At 40.7% G+C, this 26,902-nt stretch overlaps 1 protein-coding gene across 1 annotated transcript in view; it reads right to left on the bottom strand.

Annotated features, from left to right (window-relative positions):
• Nucleotides 1–26,660, bottom strand: part of LOC120524007 (cerebellin-1-like) — a 78,143-nt gene extending 51,483 nt beyond the window's left edge. The window contains exon 1 of the mRNA XM_039745804.1: nucleotides 26,530–26,660. The gene's annotated coding sequence lies outside the window, so the exon portion shown is untranslated. The remainder of the gene's footprint in view (nucleotides 1–26,529) is intronic.
• Between the last annotated feature and the right edge of the window lie 242 nt (nucleotides 26,661–26,902).

Raw genomic sequence — 26,902 nt, 5'->3', positions numbered from 1 at the left:
TAACGCCATGTCTGCTTCCTCAATAAATTAACAGAGGGAGCATATACTATACCAATATATCTGCTCTAGCAGATTAAGGCATCAAACAGATAACAACATACTGTAAGTGTTTAAAAAATATTTTGTGAAGACCCATTAAAAACATGCAGTTATAATTAGGCATCTAAGGTCAGGTTTGTGAGTGAGCCTAACTACTTATTAGAACAATTTGAATCCCAATCTATATCTGTGCCCACTCAGCCAGGTCACCATGTCCATCTTGGCAGAACGGGGGTAGGACACGACTAAGTCAGGACTATGACAGGGCACAATCCGTCAGGGGATCACAATCAACTGCCTTGAATATACTTGGACATGTCCTTTGTTGTTGCTATTGACTTGCACAGCGTATTCTCCAAAGATGATCGGATTCCTCCCGCCATGTAAGCAATCTGTCATTTAACAAGATGCATGGCCCCCTGCTGGCATATTAAAAATTCACAAAGTGGGCTCTTGTTTCAATGTGTCTCTCTCCTTACTAAGACTGTAGAGCAGGGGGTCTCTGATATGATCCTGAGGAACCCCCGAGGCAGGCAGATTTCATTTCAACCAGTTTAACTGAGCTGAGGCAAATTTAGCTCTTTAATTGGACGTCTTCTTTTTCTGCCTCTGACCTCACCTTGTAGATTCGAGTTGAAGTAAGTTAACAAAGTGTTCTGTTCCGCCTTAGTTTGGGCTTGTGTTACTTTCATATTCCTGCACACATTCACACATGGATGGGATAAATAATTTCAGATCCAGATGAGGCCCAACATGGTCCATGCTACTCTGTTTCCTGATATGCTGATTTGTTGTACAGCTACCGCCAGAATTAAAAAGACAGGACAAGGTTGAATCTGAATCTTAAAATATGAAAGAATAAATTTCTAGTCCTGGCATCATGTTAATGATGATAAATGTCAAATGCTCCTAAACCCATGAAGTAACCTCGAATCTTACTTGCTGCGCGCAACCAACCCTTTTTGAAAGATTTATTCATTTAACACTACATACTGAAGTTCTGTTGGTAATGTAATTGATAATACAATCTATGTAAATAAAATTGTAATCTGTTTTTTTATCTGTCTGCTGTCTGAATTTTGGGGTGACTGTTGACTCTGACCTGAATTTTAAATCACATATTCATCAGACCACTAGGACAGCATTTTTCCACTTAAGAAATATAGCAAAAGTTAGTCCCCTTATAACATTGCAAGATGCTGAGAAATTAATCCACGCTTTTGTTTTCAGTCGATTAGATTACTGCAACCCACTCCTCTCAGGACTACCCAAAAAAGACATAAATCATTTGCAACAAGTGCAGAATGCAGCTGCTAGAATCTTAACTAGGAAAAGAAAATCCGAGTACATCTCTCCAGTTTGGATGTCACTACACTGGTTACCTGTGTCATTCATTGACTTTAAAATACTGCTTATGGTTTACAAAGCCTTAAATAATCTCGCTCCATCTTATATGTCAGAATGTTTGACACCTTACACTCCAAATTGTAACCTTAGATCTTCAAATGAGTGTCTGCTTAGAACTCCAAGAGCTTAAAAGAAGTGGTGAGGCGGCCTTCTGCTGTTATGCACCTAAAATCTCGAATAGCTTGCCAATAGGAATCTGCCAGGCTAATACAGTAGAGCACTTTAAAACACTGCTGAAAACACATTACTTTAACATGGCTTTCTCATAACTTCATTTTAGTTTAATCTTGATGCTCTGTATATTCAATTAATTACCATGATTATTCGTGGTGGTTCCAAAATCCATACAAACCCCTACTTTCTCTTTTGTTCTTTTTCAGGGTTTCTGGGGTGGAAACCTGCACCACCACCACCTAATCAAAGAACCAGGATGTCCCTACATTGATGGATTAAAGGTCAGAAGTCCACATGACCGTCATCATCAAGTTCTTCCATGAGATCCCTGAATACAATGAAGACTGATTGAGGTCATTTATGTGAGGTAGAACGCCAAGAGGGGGCCGTGTGGTCTTGTGGTCTGGAACCCTTGCAGATTTTATTTTTTCTACAGCCGTCAGGAGTTTGTGTGGGTTTGTCCGGGTTGGGTTGTTTCCTCCTACAGTCCAAAGACATGCAGGTTAGGTGCATTGGCGATTCTAAATTGTCCCTAGTGTGTTTTTGGTGTGTGGGTGTGTGTGCCCTGCAGTGGGCTGCCACCCTGCCCGAGGTTTATTCCTGGCTTGCACCCTGTGCTGGCTGGGATTTGCTCCAGCAGACCCCCGTGACCCTGTGTTAGGAAATAGCAGGTTGGACGATGACTGACTGACAATTCTTAAATTGAAGCTATGCTGCTGTCATTGCAGACACAGACATGAGCGGTCAGCTCATACCAACTACTTTTTGGATGAGGTGGGAACTTGAAATTCTGATGAATCTGATGGCTACCTATGTCTATATTAACAATGTAGGAGACTCTGAGCATGTGAAGAGGCGAATATTAAATGCCCACCTACTCAACTTGTAGTTCTGTGATCACTGCTCACTGTTGCACCTTATTGCAGAAGAAGCTCATCCAAAGATGAAAAGAATATGGAGCAAGGATAAAAGTAAGAACTGGGCTGTCACCATAAATGTGGAATGTTTGATTGCTTTTAAATAAGTCGGCTGAACTTGTGTGTGTTATGGTGAGTCACGAACTGTTCTTGGTACTGTGGCACTTGTTTATTGCAGAGAACCGGCTTAAACATATTTCAGATGCTATTTAATGATATGATCAGACAGAGTAGTTAAAGCAGGAGAGCGCCTGGAGACGTACGAAGAGGATACAGGCACACTACAATTAAAACTGATAAGTGCGATCCAGACTTTGAAAAACTGACTGAATTTGTCCATTTTACTGTCTATCTTGTTGACGTTTATTTTTAAACTCGGTATCCAAATGACGAGTACTTCTGAACCAACGTCTAACAGCATGTTCCTTTTTTGGACGCAGCAAGCTGGATCTACTTTATTCAGATGTTAACGCCATGAAATGAACATCTGGACAGGTCTGACCATCTTACTGCCACCTATAGCCTTGTGACTGATTGCTCCAATATCCAAGCCAGACGTTGTTACGTGTTTAGGGGGTTGTTGATTTATTATTTACAGTATATATTATTTATATATTTCTCTTTCTCTCACTCAAGCTTCGCCAAAGTTCTAATTTCCCCTTGGGGACATGAAAAGTACATCTATCTATCTATCTACAGCATCTATCGTCACACATGTGCTCATGGGAGACGGTTTGCAGGCTAAAATGTAAGTGCTTCTCTGCTAAACCAGGGGTTGGTGCTGTCCTCTAATGCTTCTTCCTTTTCTCCCTCTGCAGATCATCAGAAGAATCAACATCCTGATGACATAATTTCCACCTCCGAAGATCCCTCCTCTTCCTGCTGCTTGACTATTAATCTGTAATTTTTTTCCTAACACATTCAGTTCTGTTTTGGACTCCAGTCTGTAAGGCCTGTCATTAACCATTTGCATTCTTAAGTATACAGGGACGGTTTCCCCAAACCTTTATGCTTCTTGTTGTCTCTCATTACACTATCTATCTATCTATCTAATAGTATTATAGTAATTTTAAATCAACATGGAATAAACCAATTTTGAAACACCTTGTTAACAAATAACACCACTGCTGCTGTCTCCTGTAATTATATGGAGATCTACAGCGATATATATGAACGAAAATCCCTTCTGCAAACCCCCCACTGATGTTGCTTTCCATGGTCCCTGGATTCAGTCATTGAACAAGCTATGTAGTTTATTAACATGGTAATAAATACCAATTCGCAAAACCACATTAAACAAGGAAATACAGCATTTATGGTTCCAACCCAACAAAGATTTTCATTATGGCATCCAATCATAGACAAAAAAGAATAAATTCTTGATTCATGAAAGCAAATAAATTAACAGAGAGGTGAGACAGCCAGCAACAACAAAAGGGTCAACATTTAAAAAGCTAATTTTTGCATTCCTTTCTCATCATACAGTACAAATATACCTCACAACACTGGGTACTTTGGCTAACATACCATACCATTTTCTAAGCCTGCTTATTCCTAAACAGGCCGTGGAGGACTGAAGCCTAACCCATCAATCATAGGCAGGTACAATCCCTGGACAGGGTGCCAGTCCATCAGAGTAATTTGGATAATATAATATAATATAATATAATATAATATAATATAATATAGGGCATAAAAATAAGTTCTGATTTGTGTTTTTCACCAAATACCAATACCAAAGACGACATTCTGTATGGTGGCTAGTTATATCAAAGCAAAGTTCCGATGGATTGAATGACAATTCTGCTATGCTATAATAAAAGAAACATTAAAACAATCTTTTGTAAAAACACAATACATTATGAGGAATCATTTTTAAATCTAGAAAATGAGGAACAGATAAAGCTTAAAAGGCTACTTGATCTGCCTCTGATCAAGTCATCACCTAGCTGACAAGATCACGGCTGGCCAGCTCTCCCAGTCAAGTGTTGCAGTGTCTGTCAGTTTTCTTTTAGGCTGTCAGGTGAGAAAACAGCTCGACTGAAATTGCAAAAACTGCTGAATTCAGACTGCCTTTTTCATCTTCAATAAATGTGCACTTTGTGAGCAGATACAATACTGTACATACGGAAGATTCAAATGGCTTCAGTTGAAAGTAAGAAATCCTCAGAAGAAGAAAAGCATGGCCACCCGCTTGACTTCCTGAGATGGTGAAGAATGGGATGAAGAGATTTAAGTGACAGCAGCGCTCTTTTCTGTAACCTATCACTATCTCTGTTTATGGTTGTACAATGCCTCGGCTCATCTATAAATAAAGAAAATAATGTGCTGGGGTTTTAGAGTAAATATCACTCGCTCGTAAAAAGGCACTCAGTATAAAAAATTGAAGCCATAAAATAACTGCTTCAAGGAAAATTGGTGGTTAGACTTCATTCAGTGTGAAAAGAGGCCAAAATGCAAGGGTAGAAATTTCACCAATACTAGACACTGTAATTAGGCTGAGCCGGGCTTCCAGTATAAATAGGCCATTATTGAACTGCAATGGGATTGTTGTCTGCCGGGTGACGTGCAGCTAGTGGGTAAAGAAAAACTGTGCCAAACATGCCCAAATATACATATACTGTACATAAATATGCATTGGGTGTTTGTGGACCCAGTAGAGCAGAGCATGCATCTTGAAGGAGCAGTGATAGATAGATAGATAGATAGATAGATAGATAGATAGATAGATAGATAGATAGATAGATAGATAATAATCGTATTATGTATTATTATCTACTGTTGAATTCTGCTCTGTACTTGTAATATTTCTATTGCACTATTATATTATATTGAGGATTACTTGTGTTCTGTTCTGTGTATTGTATTGTATTTACCCCATTTTGTGACACCCACTGCACGCCCAACCTACCTGAAAAGGGGTCTCTGAACTGCTGTTCCCAAAATTTCTTCCATTTTTTTTTCCTATAAGGGTTTTTTGGGAGTTGTTTCTCATATTTTTAGTACTAGGGTGTTGTACCGTGTTAGCCATTATGAATGTAGAGAAGAGCCAAGCAAAATGACACCTTTTATTGGCTAACTAAAAAGATTACAATATGCAAGCTTTCGAGGCAACTCAGGCCCCTTCTTCAGGCAAGTTTGCTTGGCTCTTCTCTACACTCATATTCTTAGAGAGACAAGGCTAGGGGGCTATCAAAAGGCAGGTCTTGTTAAAGCCCATTAAGGTACTTCTTGTGTCATTTCGGGCAATATAAAAATAAACTGTATTGTATTGTGTTGTATAAATAAATAGGAAAGGCACTATATAATAGATAGATAGATAGATAGATAGATAGATAGATAGATAGATAGATAGATAGATAGAAAAGGCACTATATAATAGATAGATAGATAGATAGATAGATAGATAGATAGATAGATAGATAGATAGATAGATAGAAAAGGCACTATATAATAGATAGATAGATAGATAGATAGATAGATAGATAGATAGATAGATAGATAGATAGATAGAAAAGGCACTATATAATAGATAGATAGATAGATAGATAGATAGATAGATAGATAGATAGATAGAAAAGGCACTATATAATAGATAGATAGATAGATAGATAGATAGATAGATAGATAGATAGATAGATAGATAGATAGATAGATAGATAGCATGTTGGTCAACTTTTAGTTGTTTTTAATGTGCTATATAAATAATTAAAAACATAAAACTATAGTTGTTATCAAAATCCAATTAGTATGACTTTATACTGTGCTTCATATGTGCCATTGACTCAGAAACACCAGATTTGTATTTAATTAAAGAATTTAACTTTCCCTGTATGGAATATAACCAGAGCGTAATACAATCATTACAAAACATGATCACCCTTCATCACTCTGCAGGATCACAATGTTGAGGATAGCAGGTGAGATGGTTTTGTAGTCTCCTAGTTAGATTTGCTTTTCTTTAATCCTTATTCCTCTCTAATTTTCTTTCTCTAGCATTCATCACTCCTTCCCGCCAGAAGCTACCATCCTCTGAAAATTACCCCATTGGTCTGTTGATGGATAACACACTTTGTTTTCTCCACTCAATTTTCAGTTAAATGTCCAGGCAGCCTAGCTATGGAATAGCATTTACTGTATGTCAATTTGAAATAATTAAAATGGAAATTACGTATGAAACAAATAATTACATGAAAAAGTGCAGTGATATATATACAGTATAAATGAGTCATTCGATTGTGAACAAAATGCATAATTAAGTAAAAGTAACTTAATTATTATGAATTTCAGTGTCATTGTTTTATTTTATTTCAACAGTGTACTTACCTTACTGTATTTTAATTATTATTAAATGACCTACTTATTGCAACTTTCTGAACAGCTTTTTTAGAGCCAATGTTATAACATCTCTTTTCACGATGGTTTTGTCACCTGCAATTGCTCCATCCTGGGTATGACGTTAACCAGCATCCAGCAATACAAGCAGGTCCTCCAACCTTGGGGGTTGGTGGCATGATTGGCACTCCAACCGCTGTTAAAAACCTCCCACTGTTCAGTGTGGTGCTGAGGGGCCACCTGCTGCATGGCTTCCCTCGGATCCCAATCCGGGTGGTTTGTCATGTGGTGGGTCAGGCACCGCTCTGTAATCAGCGCATGTTCCCAACCACCTCCTCCTCCTCCTCCTCCTCCTTTGTTACTTGTCAATCAAGACCAAAGGGCTGGACCTCTTTCTATTGGTTAACGCATTGCTGTGGAGTACTTTTCCCTGATTGTAGGTGGGAAGCTACTAAAGATCATTAGTGTTACTTGCCTTCCAACCAGCAAGGATGAGGAAGCAATTTAGAGTTGGGATAGCTATTCTTGCAGACAAAATAGAAAGAAATCAATTAACACAGGACACTATTTTGAGACAAATTGACGATACTCTGGAAATGCTCTAGACAGATAAGCGCCCTGATAAAGAAGTTGTTAGTAGTTTTAGATTGATTAAGCACCATGTCCGCAGAGAAGGTGCCCATGAAGAAACCTCATAGACTGACCACAGCTAAAATTCCAGGTAACATGCTTTCAGGTGACTTTCTATGCAGAAAGCATGCTCAATTGCCTTTAACCCCATTAGAACATCATCATCAAAGTGAATATTTTGAAGAGCACTTATCTGTATGAGCATTCCCAACATATCATCAGTTCATTTTAGAAGAGCAGCTGACTATTTATCAGATTGGTGGGGTTAAATGTTTGAGTGCTAGTAACTCATCAGACAGGGACAGGGAATCCCTGTATTCTACGGACCTTGGCAACATTCAAGACAGCAAGTGGAGACATTCAGAAAGAGGACAGATAGTAGCCATATGCAGGAGATGTGGTTTGTGGATGTTGAAAGTGACAGAGAGAGATAGCGACAGTGAGGACAGTGATCAAATATATTATGTTAAGGAGCGTGAGATGAGGATTGTCTCATCTTTGGTGCACATTTGTTACTTCATGAGTCATTTCCTGTGGATTGTTAGCAACAGAAAAGTTTAAGTGAGTCATTAGGTTTTTAGAGTACAGTTTATTATTGATTAATAAAAGCACCCATTGCTTGGTAACACGTTGCCATATGTCTATATATCTGTCTATAGCAGTAGAGTGTTGTACCGTGTTAGCCATAGACTGATACAGGAGAAAGTAGGGTGAAATGGCACCTTTTATTGGTGCCTGATGAAGGGGCCTTAACTGCCTCGAAAGCTTGCATTTGTAATCTATTTATCCATCCATCTATCCATTATCTAACCCGCTATATCCTAACACAGGGTCACAGGGGTCTGCTGGAGCCAATCCCAGCCAACACAGGGCATAAGCCAGGAAACAAACCACGGGCAGGGTGCCAGACCACCGTAGGGCACACATACCCACACACCAAACACACACTGGGGACAATTCAGAATCGCCAATGCGCCTAACATGCATGTCTTTGGACTGTGGGAGGAAACTGGAGCACCCGGACAAAACCCACACAGACACGGGGAGAACACGCAAACTCCACGCAGGGAGGACCCTGGAAGTGAACCCGAGTCTCCTTACTGTGAGGCGGCAGCGCTTGCCCAGAGGGGACTGGGCGGTCTCGTGGTCTGGAATCCCTACAGATTTTATTTTTTTTTTCTCTAGCCTTTGGAGTTTTTTTTTTTGTTTTTTCTGTCCACCCTGGCCATCGGACCTTACTTATTCTATGTTAATTAATGTTGACTTATGTTTATTTTTTATTGTGTCTTCTATTCTTCATTTTGTAGAGCACTTTGAGCTACATTTTTTTTGTATGAAAATGTGCTATATAAATAAATGTTGTTGTTGTTGTACCCATTGCGCCACCGTGTCACCCCGTAATCTATTTAGTTAGCCAATAAAAGGTGTCATTTCACCCCACTTTCTCCTATATTTCTGTCTGCAAAACTGTCGCAGTTCTTACTGCCTTGACGTTTTCCAGTTTGAATGCTGAAAAACACTGCGGTGGGTTGGCACCCTGCCCAGGATTGGTTCCTGCCTTGTGCTCTGTGTTGGCTGGGATTGGCTCCAGCAGACCCCCGTGACCCTGTGTTCGGATTCAGCGGGTTGGAAGATGGATGGCTGGATGCTGAAAACCAATGAGGCAAAAGTAATCGACAGGAAATGTTTAACCAATAGGAACAGGTTTAACTCTTTGGCCTTAATTGTCAAGCGATGAAATCATCTTGAAAAGAGGAAGGTTGAAATAAATAGCAATGGTATTAAAATGGCCATTCAATTATTCATTGTTAAATAAAACCAGTCTTAAAAACAAGGCCATGTTGAAAAGAAGCCTGTAACAATGAAATATAAGGTAACTACAAATATTGGACTGAAATAAAATGTTATTGCTTTTCATAATAACTGACTTTTAAATTTAATGACTCATGTATGCATCAATGTACTTTTTCATGTGATTTTTTCATTTCACAATTTCTATTTTATTTATTTAATTTTTGCACATATGACATTCCACACCTGGCCATGCAGCTCATGTCAATGCACCTAAATCTTCTTCTGGTGCTCCTTGCTGCCATCTACTGCTAAATGGAATGAATTGACATTGCTCTGTTTTGCATTTAGTATGGTTTAGCAAATTATTCTTATTTCTTAAACTGAATTTTAAAAATTAAACTTAACTGATGAAACCTGTGTCAGTCTATTGGCAGAATTCCTCATAAGCTTAGGCTTTTGCCCCCTGCCTAAAGGCTCGACACACAGGATCTACCCACTACAGCTTACAGATATGCTGTTCCCTAGTGCCTCTCTGCCAAGGACCAACTCTCCCAGGCCTGAATTAAACCGTTCTATCAACAATTCTTGACTTTCATTACTCACTAACAACACTCTTCTCCTGTCTGAAATGTATCTGAGTGATACTTCCAGGTTTGGGACTCAAATGCCACAAAATCTAATAACAAATTGGATTTATTGAAAGTTAAAGGTTTTTGGGAAGATACAAGTGCCTCGGAATAAACACAAAGGGAAAAGAGCAAACACTAAGCCATCCAAGGGCCTGACTATATACCAGAGCTCTGCTCATGACTACCTTCCTCCACCTCCTTGTCTTTCTATATCATTAGTATATCCTCCTCTGCCTCCTTGTATCTTCTCTATTCCCATCTCCAAGATAGTCTGCCAGAGGAATGCAAGGTCCCTGTAAGGGGTAGCCAGGGAGCAATCCCGGTGCTTGACTTGGTCTCAGATGTTCAATTTCAGGTAATCCATACTGAATTCAGAGGAGTATATTTCTATGCCAGGAGGTCTCCTAGGTACCACTACCACTCCAGTTGATCCCATCCTCTTAGAGGGACAGGACTGGGACATGGCTGCAAATCTCTGTCCCTGCCCTGTAGCTCTTTAAAAGACCAGACCTTTAACAGCTCTCCTGTAAAACACCAGTAGTACCAACCAAGGAGTGTTCAAAATAACTTCATGGATATAAGTTCACCCTGGTAATGTTCAGGACAACACCTTAGACCAGAATGAAGATCTCCTCAAAATATGGCTTGATGTCCAGCATACCGAATCACAGAAAATACAGTGATGGGTCTACCAGGGCAGAAGAGGCACTAAAGTTCGTAGGATAGAAACGGCACAATGTCTAATGTACGGGTCAGATAAAGCTATTGGGATGTGACTTAGACTGTCCAGTGGGTGTATACTCTGAGACTTCAGAAGATATAGGATAGGAAACTAAAAATTGGCAAGAACCTAACATGGGACTAACAACAGCAAGAGGAGATAAGAAGAGAATGCTCTATGTGAAGTGAGGACATTGGTCTAACAATGATAACTGGAGATCAGAGGAGAATGCTCCATGTTGAGTGAGGTCAGTGTGTTAATCAGGTGACTCAGAGACCAATAACTCATTTTCTCTAACCAGAATAAGGGTTTACAATGTCTAACTGGAATAAGGGTTTGCATTACATTTTTTAAAAAACAGGTTTTTATGAATAACTAATTTTTTTTTAATTTTATTTCAGGAACGTAACAGTGTACAATACAACAAATAACTTGAAAATGCATCTTGAGAAAAAGAAACACCATAAAATTAAAATAAAAACAAAACCTAACAGAACAAGAATAACTGGGTTACTGAAGCGCAAGTAAACGCACAACGTCAGATTATGTCGATTGTATGAGCTGCCTAAGGGAGTGAGCCACCACACTAGGAAGCCAGTAAAATCCAATGGGAGAGCGGACATGTGTTAATCTTCAGTACTTCTGTAGCGCTTTCTGTTTTTTGTGTTCTCGAGCCTTACGTTTTTTGTCTGCTTCAGTTATTTTAATTCTCCGTAGGCTTCTAATATTTTTCAGCTAATCTAGATTGACTGCATTCTGAAAAGTTAATTCAATCATGGAATAAAATGTGGAGAAAAAGTTGATCAATTAGAATGCACTGATATTTGTTAGAACATCGAAATAACTTTAATGTGAACATACCATACCACTAAAGAAGCCTGTCAATCGTATTCTTGTCGATTTTCCAAAATAACATGAAGTTGAAATTTGAAGATCCCTAAAACCCTAATCTCCTTCACAATATTGTGAGATTTATTACGTGTCTATGTTTCCTTGTGTGAAGAAAACTTTGTAACATTTGTGTAAATTTTACCCTTATAAAATGTCCATCTGTGTTCCTGATTCTAAAATAACTACCCTAAATATTTGGCTTTGCCTGTCCTTCCTAAATTCCTGTCTACCCATTTATGTTAAACTCCAGCCCAGGTCTGTTGTTCAGCCGGGTTTCTGTTATTGCGATGATGTCCTAATTATGTGCAGCTACGTTAAGATTCATCTCTCTTTGATTTCAGAAAGCATCACACCGGGGTGAGCCCGTGGAAACAGTCAACAGTTTTATATTCCTGGGGGTTAACCATCCCCTATGACCTTAAGTGGAGAGAACACACCACAGCAGTCATCAGAAAGTCCCATCAGCTACTTTACTTTCACAGACGTCTCTGGCAGCCCTCATTAGCTATAACTGCACATGTAGAGTCCATCCTGACATGCTGCATGGTGTGCTGGTATGCTAAGGGCCGTAAGGAACTGCAGAGGGTGGTGAGAACAGCACAGGTCATCAATGGCACATGGATACCATCCTTGAAGGCCATGTTTGCCAAACGCTGTATCAGAAAGTGAATCCTGAAGGACCCTGGTCACCATGCACGGTTATTTTTCTATTTTTATAGAACTAATAACACTGGAACTGTGAGATTTAAGAACAGTTTCTAACCGTAGGTATTCAAGCTGCTCAACTGTCATATGTGATAAACTGAGCAAATTAAATGCCACATCTTTTGTGATTCTAGTGAACGCCATAATATGTTTAGCGTTATTTACTGTGATTATTATTAATATTAGATACAAGTTTGAGGTGCTTTTGTCTCCTGATGCTTTACAATATGTTCATTATTGCGTCTACAAGGACATTATACAAGTAAGAATTTCACTGTGCATTGTACATCTAACAATAAGACAGACTTTCAGTGTATTAAGAGTAAAATAAGATCAAGGTGAGAGTTGGATATTTGTAATGTATTATTTACTTTATTTTAGCTTTTTAACACTAGTCCACTAGACCTTTCAGGGATATCTTGTATATTTGCATTTATACGGTATATTTTTCTTGTGTAGTAACATGAAGCAGGCTCTTTACACAGTAAGAGGTGCCCACCACAAGTCCTTGGTGCCAGTTATCTGCTGTATAGGCGAGCCATTTGCATCATCATCCCACATGGAGGTAGGCAAATAAAGAAAGAGACAGCTAATTGCAGCACTTTAAATGACGCGACCCAATACTTTTACTGCTTTAATTTAAATATTGTTCTGAATTTAGATTATAAATCTTTCTAAAGTGGCAGGCAGACTTGCTAAGAATCCTGCATTTTTAATAAAGCCGCAGTGAAAACACTTTTCGGCTGAAGGAAAGCTTCCTTTAAGCACTGAACAAATTGATAGTCATTTCTAAATGAATGCAGTGTGCAGATGATGGAGTCCATGGGAATTCTAATTCAACATGTTTTTTTTGTCAATTATTTAAGAATATTAAACTTCAAGGCTGAAGGCAGAGGTGTGAGAGTGATAATTAGTGAATACAAGTATATTTTAGCACTTCTAATAAATGGGAAAGGCTCAGCCAGTATTTTAAGAGTTCAACAAACATTTGTCAAGTTAAACACCTTGCTGTATGACATTTCAACAGATATGGAGCATGGAGGGTTGATGCCGAAGCTTCAGTTTCAGGAATAAACTTTGCTGCATCCTTCATTGAGCCCATTTATTCAGGGATGAGGGTGCTAGAGCCTTTCCTAGTGACACTGAGCCCAAGACTGGATGGTGCCAGTCTACTGCATGGCACAATCAGTAATGCCAAGCAAATTAATTATCAGAATGTGAGAAGAACTTTGAGAAAACCAACACGGGCATTGGCAGAACGTGCAAGCCTACACACAAATGGTCTGACAGGACTCTGCAGCTTTGTTAGCCACTGTGCTGCCATGCCATCAGGTCAAAATATTTAAAGCAAAATGTTTTCTGTGGTCATAATGTCACACATTCCTGTTTTTTTTGAAGTGTTATTTTTGGCTATTTAAATTAGTTTGTCTATTTCTGCTTAGCTGCCAAGCTGCTGTGCCCAAGCAAGTTTTGCTGTGGGTATGGAAGACTTGAATTCCTTCAAAGAACACGATCAGAAGCAGCGAATTAGTGGCATGCCACTTCATCGGATTAGCACTCCAGAACACTGCAGATTGAACCAGCGCCTCACCTGTGGTGCCATATACCACGAATAGCCAATCTGGACAGATTGAGATGCCAGTCTCTTGCAGTGATGCCATCTGGTCTGTAAAGCACTGTCATGTTCCCCCGCCCTTCTAAAAAAAAACTCAGTCCCATAGACATTGGGGGCTTTCTTTCATAGTGATAGCATTCGATTTTACATCGCCTAAAATAATGAACAATATAAGTTTACTAATAAAAATAAGACTTTTAAAATTGGTGTTTATCTCCACCACCAAGATCATCTGGCCAGTGCTCATCACTGGCACTTCTACAGGACCAGTCTATTGCCTGAGTTTAAGGGGAAGTGGTTCATGCTGTTGTTCATTCCTTTTTCTCTTTCATTTTTTTTTCCAAAATGGGGGGCTCACTGCTCCATTATTCTGGGTGATTGGTCATGCTCTGTGTGGAGCCTACATGTTCTCCCATTGTGCTGTTCGTAAGGTCCTCCCAAAGGGGCACACGTTTGGTAAATTAGTCTGTGGCACCCCATCCAAGAATGTTCTTAGCCTGTAACCCTGAACTGGATCAAGTAAATCAGGGAATGTTATGTTACGTGTATTCTAATATAGGGTTGTATAGCAGCATTAGGCACAATGTCGGAATAAAACCTGAGAAGGACAGCAGCCCCTCATAAGACACAGATACTCAATTTCCATCCTTATTTTTCAGAGCCTGCACATTCCAATAAAGGGGTGCAAAGAGCTAGAGTCTATTGTGACATCTCCAGCTCGGGAGGTGGGCTTCAGTGCATTGTAGGGCACACAGATATTTATGACCAGTTGAATATTTGAGCACACTCAAGTTTAGGGTTCATTTCGAAGTGACCAATGAACCTGACAAGCTGTTATTTGAGATGTTGCCACATACCAAGGGAAAAACTTGCATATCAGGAGAAGACACCCAGATCCAGAAATTTGAGCCCAGAACTCAGGAGTTGCGAGGCAGAAGTACTTAACACCATGCTACCTCAAAGTTATTGTGCGTTTACAATTAAAAGCACATGTAAATGACAACACTACAAAAACGTCCCTTTCTACCTGCCTCCTTAGAGCATGAAAAGGCTCTATTATCATATTTAGATATTGTACATTCACATAGGATGAAAAAAGCACCTACTGCAAATTCCAAGTCTGTCTGTCCATCTGTCTGCCTGTCTGTCCACATAAAATAACTCAGCTCTGTTGAAACCTGGCTGATTCTTTTAAAAGCTGACACAGTTATTCAAGGGCAATGCATCAAAATGAACATGTCTGTGGAAGACAAGCAGCCGGAAGATAAGTGATGTTGATTCCAGTACAATCAGCTCAAGCCTCACCCCTTCTGTTCTCCTGATTACTTAATTCAGCCTACAATCAGAACCTGGCATTCTTTGTTGGGTCTCCTTCAGAACAGGACTGAGCGCCACCACAGAACTACTTTAAAGTATCAGCACCAGGATGGAAAACCTTGACTCAATGATGATCTTCTAGGAATATATTTTTATTTTCTTTCATTTCAGTTCATGACATTAAAAGAGGCCACTGGATGGAGACCCAACTCTTTTTCTTTTGTTCTTTGTTCCTTTCTCACTCCCCCTCTCTCTCTCCCTTTTTATATATAAATATACAGTATGTATATATATAGTGGCGGGCGGCCAGGACGCCCTAAAGAAGAAAAGGATGAGGGAAGGCAGCTACTGAGGGTCACTGCCTCCCCCAAGACGCCAGATGATGAGTTCCCTGCAGCAAAGCGGTGCCACAGATTCCCACAGGGCATCATGGGATTTGTACTTCAGCATCACAGCCCTGCTGGGTATCATGGGTGCCACCAGGAGACACTGCAGGAAGATCTGGGGATTTTTATTTTCTGCACAGCCTGGATGTACCCCCAAATCACTGGGTCAGAAGCCCCAAAATACTTCTGGGCTGAAGAAAACCTTAAGTCCTCCATCTGACCCGGAAGTGCTGGCAAGTCACGAGGACAGAAGAACGGAAGCACTTGCGGGTCAAGGACTATATAAAAGCCTAATGAAGACCCAGCAAGTGAGCCGGAGTTGGGAGGTAGAGGACAGAGCTTGCTGGGAGGTGTGGAGGAGAGATTTCAAGAATTAAATATTATTGTGTTTATTTGTTTATTGTGGTGAAGATGTTTTGGGCACTATTTATTTAAAGAAAAGAAATGAAACAACTTCTTGGTGCTTTTAAAACGTGTTGTCAGTGTCTTTGTGTCAGGTGAAACACTGGTATAGCTCCATCTAGTGTTACTATATACATATATATATACTGTATATATATACACACACACATACACAGTATATATATAGTATATATATATATATATATATATAAATGGTGAATGTCATGCTGGATGGTCCGGTGTGCTGACCAGGATAGAAGCAGGTTCCTTGCCAGGACAGGAAGCTGTATTATAGGGACAGAGACTGACTGGCATCCCAGGGTGATGGGTACTGTTTCCTTGCTGGGATGAGTGGGAGGCCTACTCAGAAAGACATTGGGTAGCTGCTTCCCTAGGCTATGTTCTTTCCAAATGCACACGATGGCAACATCCCACCTGTGAAACTCCGATATGGATAAGCGCAGTTCAGGCTGGAAATTGTAGTCCCATAGGACAGCCCTGTAGGGTTTTTGGGAGCCACTAGGAGGGTTTACAGGGGAACATTATGCCTTCTTTGAAGGGCTTCCACTTGACCCAGAAGTGTTTCTGACAAGCAGAACTATGGCACCCGAATTACTCCCAGGTCTGACATAAAAGGAGCCAGTGGTCCTGCCTCAACAGTGACGTGTTCAATACTTATTTCTGCTACTGTATATGTACATTTTTTCTTTTGATTAGCAGTTCAAATTCAAGTTTTTTTCCGCACGTGATACTATCCAACAATTTTCTAAACTTTATTTTTACACCATATGGTCGATAGGAGCTGGAATCTTAATCCTTGTAGTCAATTCAGACACACTGAGATCATCAAAAATGAGCCCCATGGCTTCAATGACTGGATGGGACATCAGATTCGGCTCTGTTGATCTGTGCAGCAGCAGTGTTAATCATTGTGCCAGCGCTGCCCTTTCAATTTAAATTTATTTGCTTAGTAGGTGATTTTATCCAAAGCAACTTACAAAACATGCCAGAATAATCAGGTGAGCATCAGTCTGGGAGACTGTTTGATCATTACAAGTGAAGAGCTCAGAACAAATTAGAAGCGAGTAATAAATCCTGATAGTTAATACCAGTTAGACAGAAATTCACCAATCCAGAGAGTCTTCAAACATTACTTAAACCAGCTGAGGAAGTCAGAAGTTCAAATGGAGGTGGGCAGCTCATTGCACCAGCTAGGAGCTACAGGGTGATACATTTATGAAAGCTAATAAGAACTGCCATAGAATTTTAAAATGAGAAACACCAGACGGATATTTCTGATTTCTATTTCTGATTCAGATAGAGTCTGAATTCTGGCCTGTTTAATGTACTTGGTATGTTCTGCTGGGCCCTGATGGTTTCTCTCAAATGCCCTGGCGTTCCCCTACAATCTTTACATGTACTTGTTTGGTTTATTGCCCACTCTTAGTTGGCCCACTTTGAGTGAGTGTTAAGTGTTGCCCGAGTTGCACTGGCACTGCCCTCCTGCCTGATCTTGTCATGAAAGGCTCCACACTTCTAAAATTAATGGTTGGGTTGCGTGGTACATCAGGGTACCATTGCTTGAGAAAGAGCCATTTCATTCCGAGAAGCGTTCTTCTCATATAAAAATAGTTCTTTAGAATTTGAAGGGTTTAAAGGGTATGTAGACAGAGCTCTTCATTGTACAGTAGCCTACTAACTGGTCAAGAAGACCTGAACTACGCCCGAGTCCACTGTACATAGCAAGAGTCCTGTTTAGATCACAAACACACTGATATTTTAGAAATCTGTTATCATCTGTGCATGGCTATTTTTGGGACCTCTTCAGATCTAAATAAAAGGTTCTTTCTAGTACCTTCATGTGGCTGCTTCCCCTACATTCTTAAAAATAATAGTTATTTAATGGCATTTTCAGGTTTTTTACTGGATTGTATGGTTCCTATAAAACTATTGGTTGGCAAAGAAATACTTCATTCTGGGAAGGGTTCTTTGAATATGAAGTTGGTTCTTTGTGCTTTGAAAAACTTTCTAATATGTCAAAAACATGAATACTAACAAATTAAGAAAATCTTGACTTGGCCTGTGTTACTGTACGCAGCGAGAGGTCCGGTCAGCTCAGGTTGGGGAGCATGCACTGGTAGAGCGCGTTGCTGCACCCACCACACCAAACAGCTCTGGATCCCGGTTGCCAACCCTCCCAGGTAGACACACGGTCCAGTCCCACCCTCCAGAAAAGACCCTCTATCTGCCGCAGCCAGGTGTTACGTGGGCATGCCCTTGGCTTGGTCCAGCTATTTGGATCCTCAACAATGAGGATACTGCGAGCCGGATCACCCTCGGGGAATCGAGACATGGCCGTAATGCCGTAACTGACGCTCCCTGACAATGCAAGTAATGTGCCTCATTTAGGACTCCGTGAGCAACCGCTCATTTAACACAAAGTCAAACCAACGCTACTCAAGGATTCTCCGAAGAGACACAGTAGTTAAAGAGTCCAGTTTTCGTCTCAGATCACTGGATAGCGTCCATGTGTTGCAACCATGAGGCAAGACAGGAAGCACCAGGACTCTAAAGACTTGGACCTTCGTCCTTTTGCATAGATATCGGGAGCGCCACACACCCCTTTCCTGTGACCTCATGACCCCCCATGCTCTCCCAATCCGTCTACTGACTTCATAGGAAGAGTCACAAGAGACATGAATGTCACTACCAAGGTAAGTAAATCTCTCGACAAGGTCAACACTCTCTCCGCAGACAGACACACTGTTGATGGCTGTGCCCAAGAGGTCATTAAAGGCCTGGATCTTGGTTTTTATCTAGGACACTCGCAAGCCCAGACACTCAGACTCCTCACTCAGTCTCTCGAGCACCCCGATCAGAGCCTCCATTGACTCCGTGATCACAGCATCGTCAGCAAAGTCAAGATCAGTGAATCTTCCTTCGCCAACTGATGCCCCACAGCAGCTGGACCCCATGACCTTGCCCATCACCCAGTCCATACAAGCATTGAACAGAGTAGAGTATGTAGAGTTTGCAGTAAGAGCCCTTTCAAAATCACGACCCATTGGTATTTCACAAATCTGTTCCAAACTGTTCTTTATGTCACCTGTAATGGATCATAAAAGTTGTTTCTTGAACATTCATGTGGATGGTTCTCTTAGAAACCAAAAATGGCTTCCCTGTGGCATTACTCTGAAGAACAACTCTGGCACCTTTAGTTTTAAGAGTGCATGGTATCATTTTGAAGAACAGCTTTGGCACTATTATATTTATAATATTTATTTTTATAATATTAATAATGTAATAATGTTAATATATAACAGAGAGGACTGGGCGGTCTCATGGTCTGGAATCCCTACAGATTTTTTTTTCTCCAGCCGTCTGGAGTTTTTTTTGTTTTTTCTGTCCCCCCTGGCCATTGAACCTTACTCTTATTCGAAGTTAATGTTGATTTATTTTGTTTTATAATTGTGTCTTTCATTTTTCTATTCTTTAATATGTAAAGCACTTTGAGCTACTGTTTGTATGAAAATGTGCTAAATAAATAAATGTTGTTGTTGTTGTTGTTGTTGTTAAGGGTGCAGTTAGTGTTCCTTGTGATTAACTGGTGCCCACCCCAGGGCTCATTTGTGATGTGGACAGTACAGGCTACAAGTCACCATAACCTTAAAAGTGGATGGCTCAGTGAATAGATAAATGAATGAACATTCAGACATTGCATCATTTTATTCATTCATTCATTCATTCTCTGAATTCACTTAGTCCTGTACAGGATAACAGGCAACCACCATCTTCCCTGGCAACATCTGGTGCAAGGCAGGAATCATGGAATAGGATGCTTTACATCACCAAAAAATTTGCTCATTTTTTGGGGGTGGTAGAAGGTAAAAAAAAAAACCTACACAACTTAGAATACAAGTCCATAAAGCATCACCCACTGTGTCAGTAAAATGAATTCTCAGTATCAAAAATAACCAGGATTAAAAAAATAAATAAAAATACAATATATCACACTCTTTAATAAATGATAAATGTCAGAGTGTGCTTTTGTGATTTGATTACAATACTACAGAAAAATATCTACTTTACTTGGTAGCATTAAGAAGATGGATTTGAGCAATCATTTTGAAAAGACGACAAAAATCAGCCTTCCGATGTACAGCCTCTAAGGGCTCTTCTGACTCCGACCAAGTTTTGAGCTGACACGACAGATCGCTGCATTGACTTAAGCTTGTCAGCATTTAAAACTCACAAGGATGATAAAAAATAAATAAATAAAAATAATAATAGTCGAAGGAGAAAAAAAAAAGCAGTTCTGCTGTGAAGTGGGCTCACCAAGCGGATCTAGGAAGCGAATGATTGGACGTTAGCGGCCGCTGGATCGACACCGCCTCAGAACCGGTTCTGTCCAGATCCACTTGCGGGCTCCACTTTAAGGGGGCGGGGACTGGGGCGTCGGCTTTACTTAACAGTCTGCGGGTGTCGCGCTCACCTGTGACCTACGAGCGCCCGTCTTGAATTGTCGATGATTGATTGCTTACTCCACCTGGGGGTTATTAAGAGATTTGACATGACATTTAAAAAGTATTGCGGACTCCCCCGTGGGACTTGAGAAGGAATCTTTCCTAATTGTCTAATATTTTCAAAAGTGTCTGACGTTTTCAAATACGGACTTAAAAGAAAAAAAAGCGATCTTATTCGTATGTGCTCTTTTGTTTGGTTACCGTGCCAGCTTTAAACTCTGCTCTGTGATACGGTTTTGTCTCTTCATTGAAGCAGCTGAAAATTGTGCATTTGTCCTTGGGATGTCAAAACAGCTAGAAGGGGGAGTGTGGGCGTGTTTAGGGATAACCTGGCCGTGATCCCGCATCCCAGCATGTCGCAGACTGGTAAAGAACACCACATAAAAAACAGGAGTTGAATAGAAGAAGAGGAAGAATGGGAGGAAAATGCGCTTGACTGAGTCAGAGACATGAGTGAGAGCGGGATGGGGAGGCATGCAGAGGCGAAGCAAATAAAGGAAAAGTGATAAGAAGAGACGGCACGGGGGGGTCAAACGGGGACCGGAGCTACTTAGATTGTTATTTAGGGACTGAGCTCATCGGGGTATAGGGGTAGAAATAATACTGTGCTACAAGAAGGAATATTATTTGAAGGTTCCATTTTCTGGTTAGTAAGAGATGTGTTACTGTGGCGCAGGGGTTAGCATTTTCACAGACGCTTATTTAGCCTTTTCATTTTAAGCTCCTCGGGTGAACGTGCACTCTCAAAATTAAAAGTGGCAAAAGGTTTTCTTCAGAGTTATACCATAGGCGAACCATTTTTACTTCTCAAAAGAACCATCCACATGAAGAATGCAGAAAGAGCGTTTGTTTATTTACAGGATCCATAATTAACCATGGGCAGATGATAACAAATTTGTGAAATACCGATGGGTTTCAGATTTAAAAAGGACTCGCCCTGCATTCAATAACGCAAACTACGTTCAGGCTTTTTTGATCTTTCAGTATCCTGCATGCACTCTTAAAAATAACGGTGCCAGGGTAGTTCTTCAAAGCGATGCCACAGAGGGACCCTTTTAGGTTCCCAAGAGACCCATCCGTATGAGGGTTCCAGAAATACCCTTTATTTATTTAGATCACTAACAATCTCCACATGAACATAACCTGGATGGTAACAGATTTGTGAAATACCAGTGGGTCCTGATTTCAAATGGACTCTCACTGCATGCAATAACTCATTCAAGTGTTCTTAATCTGTTAGTGCCCTGCAGCCCACCATACATTAATTTTTTTTCTTCTAAATATTCGGAAGTTTTTTGAAGCACAAAGTACCAACTTCATATGCAAAGATCCCTTTCCAGAATGAAATGGTGCTGTCAAGCAATGTTTCCACGATGATCCACACATCCCAGTAAAGAACCATTAAGTGCCATTAAAGAACTGGTATTTGTAAGAGTGTAGAACCCACTATATAAAAGTTTATGTTTCGTCTACATCTCACGAATCTCTTCAAAATCCAAAAATTAGTTATATGCAAAGAGCCTTTTTCAAAATGGAAGCTTTCTTTGTCAAGCAAGGGCTCAAAGAGGAACGCACAAACATTAAAGGGCCATTACAGATCCAGTATTTTTAAGAGAGTGGGTTTCCATCGGAGTAATTAATCTGTCCACCCAAATCCCAAAGGACACATTTGTTGCTGCTTTTCCAAATTGGCCCTGTGCTAGTGTGTGTTAGAATAGGGTTTTCCAATGGACCGAAATCCTGCCCAGGGATGTTTCCTACCCTTTTCCCCAAAGTTACAGGGGCATTCTGTATACCCCTGAGACCCTATATTGGATTACGTGAGTTTGAGAAGTCTGCATCCATCCATCCATTCATCCATTTCCTTAAACCACTTATCCAGAACAGGGTTGCAGGGCAGCTGGAGCCTATCCAAGCAAGCTTTGGGCAGAAGGTGGGAAGAATCCTTAAAGAGGGTGCCAGTCCATCACAGTGGCCAGTTAAACATCGCCAATCCACCAAACCTGCATGTGTCTGGAAGGAAATCAGAGCAGCTGCAGAAAACCAAGGAGAGAACATTCACACTCCACACAGGGAGCACAAAGGAAGGTAAACCCCAGTCTCCATGTTGTGAGGCAGCCGCGCTGCAGTTCTGCCACTGTGCCAATGTAAATGTTATGTCATTTTAGAAATATTATTAATAATAATAATAATAATTGTCTGATTCCTTTATCCAAGGCGGCTTACAACATTCGAGATACAATTGGTTGCATATATTTCGTTTTTTCCAGTTGGATTATATGCTCGTGGTCATCCAGTGTTAGTCGAGTTATTTGAACGCAAAACCTCGGGGTTTGAAATCGAAACTTCACAGATTACAATATTTTTGATTGGTTAGTAAACATTTCTATTCTGAAGTATACAGCTAAATTCAGACTTAAATACGAATTTAATATTTAATATCTTTCTGAACATTAGCATTATTTGCTATGGCAGCGTAAATGATCCAGTCCACCATATTTGTAAAACCGGTTGTCTTAAACCCTGTGGTCTGTGCAACGGCTTCCAGAAATATATCGATGGTTATTAACACATTACACTTTAAACGTTTATACTGATTCACTTCCATATATCTATTACAGTAGTAATTTACTACACCGCCTAAATTGTACAGAATTGTCACATCGTATATTAGAATCTATTTACTTATTTGACTGATGCCTTAATCCAAAGCGATTTACAACGTTTACGATAAAACTGATTCACTTTCGACTCGATCATGTTCACACAGTCTCAGTGTCAGTGGCGGGATTTGAACCCACAACCTCAGGGTTTGACTGAGTCAGGTAGCTTTATGACACCAATCTTCCGCGTTAACAGAGATTAATCGTTTACCGAAGTGAAGTCGACTGCATTTTAGCCTTGATTGATCCATAATAAACCATGTGCATTGCAGAATAACACTATAGACCTTTATCTTTCGGGAATTTGCAGCATACTGAAAAATGACGCAAAATGATACCTTTTATTGACTAACTAGAAACATTGCAATATGCAAGCTTTCGAGGCAACTCGGGTCCCTTCTTCAGGCAAGACGGAATCAATAATCAATCAAATGATTACATCTGACCTCAAGAGGGGGCCTGAGTTGCCTCGAAAGCTTGCATATTGTAATATGTGTAGTTAGCCAATAAAATTTGTCATTTACTTCTCACTACATCCATAATGGCTAACATGGCACAACACCCTATACAATGCATACGGAAGAAAACGTGTTTCCTAGAGTCAGATGTTTGTTTTTGCGTTGTTTGATTTTAACGTTACCGTTACATGAGAGCCTTCGGTGTTTAGCGCGTGTAGTCATCTGCGCAACTGAAGCTCTTCCTGTTAATTGGTTCGGAGAAGGCGTCCCGTCCAGAGTTAGTCCCTTTGCTGTTGGGTTAGACTGCGATGGATCGAGCGAGTAAAGTGAATGGGAGAGTGGAGCAGGAACCAACGGACACTGAGTGAAAAAAGACACCGATATGCATGTACGGAAAGTCACTACCGCCACAGTAATTTATCGTTGATTTATTGCATATATTCTGTATAAATAAATACGTACCTAAAGGAAGATAATACTTTATCGTCAGGACAGGTGAAAGAAATTGGATTTGAATACATGTGTTCACCTTTCATTGCCAAAGGCTGCATTTGAAAAAGCTCGTTACCATTTCAAGAACTTTAGGTCAATGACATTCGCAGAACGGAGTGTTGACGAGATGAATACATCAACTCACAGAAATAAATTTTGTTTAGATTGTTTTGGCCATGAACAGATAACATTATTCTCAGTCCACGTCCCGGCTCTAAAGGTGTATGTTACACACCCTTGAACACGAGCAAAGGGCGCTTCACAAAGTTTGTTTTTTTTTTTCTCTTCAACTCTAGTTACCACATAATTAAAAAATCATTCAACATACACGCTTTGCATTTCTCCAGAAGCATTATTACATTCTCTCTCTCCCTCTCTCTCTATTTCATCAGCTCCGCCAACGCGGTTCAGAAAGACAAAAACGTTCTGGCATTCAGCGAGATCGGGGGCTTTTAAACGCATTCTATCAAGTTCTTCTGTCATTTAAAACGCTTTCTCGTGTGTCAGCTCGATCTGAAAGGCGAATCTGAAAATAGAATAAAATACGAAATTAAAAGGTCTGGAGGGAAATGTCTACCACGCAATGAAGTAACGAGCTTAAATATTGCTCAATAAGAAAACGACATTTAACCTGCATTAAAAAGCTTAATAGTGCCACAAACAGGCGGACAGAAATGAAAGACCCCTGTGATACATAGATGGAGAGAAAAGATTCTAGCATAGGCGTCCAAATGGTGGTCTTTTAACTTCAACTGACATTTTGACGTCTAAAGTTTCCATGACAAGGTTGCGAAAGTATCTTGGACTCTGTGGCTTCTTATTAAACATCGACATCGCACAGAATAAAGTGACCGTTTAATTTTGATCAAAACAAAAGAAACTACGTGAAATAAATGAAGTAAGCTCGTACAAGAGTGACCTGTTAATTCTAGAGTCTAACATTATTTGGCCGATGTCTTTCAAAATTATTCAAAATTAAAGTGGCACACAGACAGGTGAAGTGACTTCCTTCCTGCCTGCCTGCCTGCCTGTACACCATGTCCTAATATCCCATCAAGAAGACGCAGTCCCAAATCCCGGAAAGCGATTTGGCTGCATGTTAGGCTTCAGATGTTTGGGTGGGTTTCTGCTTGCGACTCAGCTGACTGCTCCCAGAACGCAAGGCGTTGTAGTGTGAATTGATTGGCGTCCCGTCCAGTTTGGCTTCTCTCTTGCATCTGTTGCTCCTTCTCCAGCCCTGTAGTTCCATTAAGTATAACTATTATATGTCCATCCGTTTTTTAACTTACTCTGTTCAGCTCAAGGACGCGAGTAGCCGTTCCTTATAATAACAGCATTGGACACAAGTCAGTCCAAGGGCTCATTCATATACCGACCCAGACAATGCCAATTTACAATTGCTAATTAGCTTAACGCAGAAGGAAAATAAATACATAAAATACGGAATAAGAGAAGACAGGCAAACACGGACAGACAGCAACATGGCTGAGATGGGAAGCCATGCAGTCTACTGGGGCAATGAGGCAGCAGCTCTACCAGCGGTGCCACCCATCCTATTGATAACACGTTCTCTAGACGTCAGGACAAAATTCAACAGCTGAATTTCTTCAGATATGCACTTAATAATCACACCGGTCCTCCATTCCTCAGTTCTCTTAAATCGCCTATCGCTCAAATCAGGCTGCCGAACCTCAGTGAATACATCAATTTAATCAGAATTCGAGGCTTTCATACGGGCATTACAGAGATTCAGTAGGCCGGCCAGTGGTTAGTGCTAATGCAGCATCCCCGGGAACGCCTGAGTTTTAGTGGCTCTCCATGTGCTCTGGTATTCTTTGTCCATGCAGGAACTTCTTTGTGTCCAACGACTTGCTAATTGGGTTAACTGGAGACACCAAACATTTATCGGCGTAAATATGTGCGTTCAATGTGCCTTGCGATGGACTGAAGTCCTGTCCGCAGGGTTGGCTCCTGCTATGCGCCTGATACCCCCTCCCGGGACAATCTCGGGCCCATTGACACCCTAATCATTTGGATGGCGCGGGCTCAGAAAATAAATGGATCTGTTGATTATTCCTCGTTTTGTGAGCTTGTTTCTAAACTCTTCAGCTGTATTGCAAAAAAAAAAAAAGGAAATCGGAAAACATGTTCATTATGCATTTTACCTTGATCATGCAACCATCGCAAACGAACCAAAGTGCCGGATCAATCTCGCATCTCGTCGCGCTAATGGAATCTTTTAAAAACCGCGACAGGAAAGAGAACACCGAAAAACAATCTGTCCACTTTACGGGAAATAAAACAAATTAATCGGTCCCATCAGCTGACGAGGTGCAACGAAAACATTCAGCTACCGTCAACACGAAAAGAATCGGGGACTTGACACCTCATTGATTTTGCCATTTGTATTTTTAAAAAAGCCAAAGTTTACCTTGCATGGTGATTAGAAGCAGGTTTTAGGATCCCAAACGAAGCCGCCCAGGAGAAGCTAAGAGCACGGCTGCGGGCTGCAGGCTATTCGGCTCGGTGTGAAGTGCGAGCTTCACTCGCTCTGCCTTTCTCTGTCAAGCACGTCAGCGCGGCAGGAGTCAAAGCTGCGCCGTTAACTCTTTCTCCTCAGTCTGAGCGCAGCGCTGATGCTGATGTGACTGGCGGTGCTTCGGCTAGCTCTGTTAATCATCTCCAGGATTCTGGGCAATGGTGCAAACGGAAGTCTGCTGCTCAACCTGAAGTTTGGGAAACACTTTTGCAGGTGAGTACACGCCGACGATCTAGCGTGTATGGCTGGGCTGCAGCGGCTGCAA

This window comes from Polypterus senegalus, chromosome 1 (assembly GCF_016835505.1).
Source record: "Polypterus senegalus isolate Bchr_013 chromosome 1, ASM1683550v1, whole genome shotgun sequence".
In the NCBI taxonomy this organism is placed as follows: Eukaryota; Metazoa; Chordata; class Cladistia; order Polypteriformes; family Polypteridae; genus Polypterus; species Polypterus senegalus.
Note: the sequence above shows the minus strand (reverse complement) of the source record. Positions and strands in the feature narration are given on the sequence as shown.